Source organism: Arachis ipaensis, chromosome B1 (assembly GCF_059453495.1).
Source record: "Arachis ipaensis isolate K30076 ecotype BB chromosome B1, ASM5945349v1, whole genome shotgun sequence".
In the NCBI taxonomy this organism is placed as follows: Eukaryota; Viridiplantae; Streptophyta; class Magnoliopsida; order Fabales; family Fabaceae; genus Arachis; species Arachis ipaensis.
In genome coordinates this window covers 66,737,827-66,742,155 of record NC_142436.1, presented here as the reverse complement: position 1 = coordinate 66,742,155, position 4,329 = coordinate 66,737,827, and the positions used below count along the sequence as shown (strand labels likewise).

Sequence of the window (4,329 nt, the reverse complement as noted above, 5' to 3'; positions counted from 1 at the left end):
AGATATTAGAATCTTCGTGGTATAAGTTAGAATCCATGGACGGCCATTCCTGAGATCCGGAAAGTCTAAACCTTGTCTGTGGTATTCCGAGTAGGATTTGGGAAGGGATGGCTGTGACGAGCTTCAAACTCGTGAGTGCTGGGATTTACAAGGTGACCATAGCTTGCTTCAGGCCGACAATCTCCATGGGATCGACACTTACTCACGTAAGGTTTATTACTTGGACGACCCAGAGCACTTGCTGGTTAGTTGTGCGAAGTTGTGACAAAGTGTGATTCACGTTTGAGAGCACCAAGTCTTTGGCGCTATTGTTGATGATCACAATTTCGTGCACCAAGTTTTTGGTGCCGTTGCCGGGAATTGTTCGAGTTTGGACAACTGACGGTTCATCTTGTTGCTCAGATTAGGTAATTTTATTTTATTTTTAAGCTTTTTATTTCTTATTTTCGAAAAAAATACAAAAAAATTTTTTTCTTCTTTTTCGTTTTTTCCAAAATAATTTTCGAAAAAAAAAAACCAAAAAAATTAACAAAATCATAAAAACCAAAAAATTTTTATGTTTCTTGTTTGAGTTTAGTGTCAATTTTTAAGTTTGGTGTCAATTGCATTCTTTTATTTTTCTTAAAAATTTTTGAAAAATTCATGCATGGTGTTCTTCATGATCTTCAAGTCGTTCTTGATGATTTTCCTTATTTGATTTTTGCATTTTTATGTTTTGTGTCTTTTCTTGTTTTTCATATGCATTTTAGAATCATTAGTGTCTAAATATTGAAAACTTCTAAATTTGGTGTCTTGCATGTTTTTCTTTTCTTAAAAATTTTCAAAAATAAGTTCTTGATGTTCATCTTGATCTTCAAAGTGTTCTTGGTGTTCATCTTAACATTCAAAGTGTTCTTGCATGCATTGTGTGTTTTGATTCATAATTTTAATGTCTTGTGTCTTTTTCATGTTTTTCTCTTCCATCATTAAAAATTCAAAAATCAAAAAAATGTCTTTCCCTTTTCTTCTCATAAAATTCGAATATTTGACTTGACTTTTTCAAAAATTTTTAAAATCTAGTTATTTCTTATGAGTCAAATCAAATTTTCAATTTAAAAATTCTATCTTTTTCAAAAATCAAATCTTTTTCACTTTTTCTTTTATATTTTCGAAAATTTCAATTTGATTCTCAAAAATCTTTTTCTTATTTTGTTTCATCATTTCAAAATCTTTACTAACAATCAATGTGATTGATTCAAAAAAAATTTTAAGTTTGTTACTTGCCTAGTAAGAAAGGTTAAATCTTTAAATTTTTAAATCATATCTTTTTGTTTCTTGTTAGTCAAGTAATCAACTTTAATTTTCAAAATCAAATCTTTTTAAATTTCTTTTTCAAATCTTTTTTAAAAATAAATTTTAATCACATCTTTTTCAAAATTAATTTCAAAATCTTTTCTAACTTCTTATCTTTTCAAAATTTGATTTTCAAATCTTTTTCAATTAACCACTTAACTTTTTGTTTGATTCTTATCTTTTTCAAAACTACCTAACTAACTCTCTCTATTTTTCGAAAATCCCTTCCCTCTTTTTCAAAATTCAATTTTAATTTTATTTCTTTTCTTATTTTCGAATTTTAACTTTAATTTTAAATTAAAAATAAAAATACTTTTATTTTAATTTATTTAATTTTCGAAATTCTCTCCCCCTCATCTCTTCCTAATTATTTTATTTATTTACTAACACTTCTCTTCATCTCAAAATTCGAACCCTCTCTTCCTGTTGGTGTTCGAATTTCTCTTCTCATATTCTTTTCTTATTCTATTCACATAAAGGAATCTCTATACTGTGACATAGAGGATTCCATATTTTCTTTTCTGTTTTCTTCTTTTTCATATGAGCAGGAACAAGGATAAGAACATTCTTGTTGAAGCTGATCCTGAATCTGAAAGGACTCTGAAGAGGAAGCTAAGGGAAGCTAAAGCATAACTCTTTGGAGAAAATCTGACAGAAATTTTCGAAAAAGAAGGAGACATGGCCGAAAATAATAACAATGCAAGGAAGATGCTTGGTGACTTTACTGCACCAAATTCCAATTTACATAGAAGAAGCATCTCAATCCCTGCCATTGGAGCAAACAATTTTGAGCTAAAACCTCAATTAGTTTCTCTGATGCAACAGAACTGCAAGTTTCATGGACTTCCATCAGAAGATCCTTTTCAGTTCTTAACTGAATTCTTGCAGATCTGTAATACTATTAAGACCAATAGGATTGACTCCGAGGTCTACAGGCTTATGCTTTTTCCGTTTGCTGTAAGAGACAAATCTAGAATATGGTTGGACTCTCAACCTAAAGATAGCCTGAACTCTTGGGATAAGCTGGTCACAGCTTTCTTAGCCAAGTTCTTTCCTCCTCAAAAGCTTAGCAAGCTTAGAGTGGATGTTCAAACCTTCAGACAAAAAGAAGGTGAATCCCTCTATGAAGCTTAGGAGAGATACAAGGAACTGACCAAAAAGTGTCCTTCTGACATGCTTTCAGAATGGACCATCCTGGATATATTCTATGATGGTCTGTCTGAGGTATCAAAGATGTCATTAGACCATTCTGCAGGTGGATCCATTCACCTAAAGAAAACACCTGCAGAAGCTCAAGAACTCATTGACATGGTTGCAAATAACCAGTTCATGTACACTTTTGAAAGGAATCCTGTGAGTAATGGGACACCTCAGAGGAAGGAAGTTCTTGAAATTGATACTCTGAATGCCATATTGGCTCAGAATAAAATATTGACTCAGCAAGACAATATAATTTCTCAGAGTCTGAATGGATTGCAAGCTGCATCCAACAGTACTCAAGAGGCATCTTCTGAAGAAGAAGCTTATGATCCTGAGAATCCTGCAATAGCAGAGGTGAATTACATGGGGGAACCCTATGGGAATACCTATAATCCCTCATGGAGAAATCATCCAAATTTCTCATGGAAGGATCAACAAGGCTTTAATAATGGTGGAAGAAACAGGTTTAGCAATAGCAACCCTTTTCCATCATCCACTCAGCAACAGACAGAGAATTCTGAGCAGAATTCATCTAGCTTAGCAAATATAGTCTCTGATCTATCTAAGGCCACTTTCAGTTTTATGAATGAAACAAGGTCCTCCATTAGAAATTTGGAGGCACAAGTGGGCCAGCTGAGTAAAAGGGTCACTGAAACTCCCCCTAGTACTCTCCCAAGCAATACAGAAGAAAATCCAAAGAGAGAGTGTAAGGCCATTGATTTGACCATCATGGCCGAACCTACAAGGTAGGAGAAGGACGTGAATCCTAGTGAGGAAGACCTTCTGGGATGTTCAGTGACCAATAAGGAGTTTTCCTTTGAGGAATCAAAGGAATCTGAGGCTCATCTAGACACCATAGAGATTCCATTGAACCTCCTTCTGCCCTTCATGAGCTCTGATGAGTATTCCTCTTCCGAAGAGAATGAAGACATTACTGAAGAGCAAGTTGCTAAGTACCTTGGTGCAATCATGAAGCTGAATGCCAAATTATTTGGTAATGAGACTTGGGAAGATGAACCTCCCTTGCTCACTAATGAACTAAATGCATTGGATAGGGAGAAATTACCTCAAAAGAAACAGGATCCTGGTAAATTTTTAATTCCCTGTAACATAGGCACCATGACCTTTGAGAAGGCTCTATGTGACCTTGGGTCAGGCATAAACTTAATGCCACTCTCTGTAATGGAGAAACTTGGATCTTTGAGGTGCAAGCTGCCAGAATCTCATTGAAGATGGCAGACAACTCAAGAAAATAGGCTTATGGACAAGTAGAGGACGTGTTAGTAAAGGTTGAAGGCCTTTACATCCCTGCTGATTTCATAATCCTAGACACTTGGAAGGATGAGGATGAATCCATCATCCTTGGAAGACCCTTCCTAGCCACAGTAAAAGCTGTGATTGATGTAGACAGAGGAGAGTTAATCCTTCAACTGAATGAGGACTACCTTGTGTTTAAAACTCAAGGATCTCCTTCTGTAACCATGGAGAGGAAGCATGAAAAGCTTCACTCACTGCAGAGTCAACCAAAGCCCCCACAGTCAAACTCTAAGTTTGGTGTTGGGAGGCCACAACCAAACTCTAAGTTTGGTGTTGAACCCCCACATTCAAACTCTAAGTTTGGTGTTGGGAGGTTCCAACAATGCTCTGAATATCTGTGAGGCTCCATGAGAGCTCACTATCAAGATATTGACATTAAAGAAGCGCTTGTTGGGAGGCAACCCAATGTTACTTAATTATATCTATTTATTTTCTATTGTTATTTTATGTTTTTCTTTAGGTTGATGATTATGTTGAGTC

General features: G+C 35.1%; 1 non-coding gene across 1 annotated transcript; it reads right to left on the bottom strand.

Moving 5' to 3' along the window:
• Positions 1 to 2,403: 2,403 nt before the first annotated feature.
• On the bottom strand, positions 2,404 to 2,511 carry LOC148576896 (small nucleolar RNA R71). Its single transcript, XR_015902873.1, has one exon. It is a non-coding gene; the product is annotated as a small nucleolar RNA R71 (small nucleolar RNA).
• Positions 2,512 to 4,329: the final 1,818 nt, after the last annotated feature.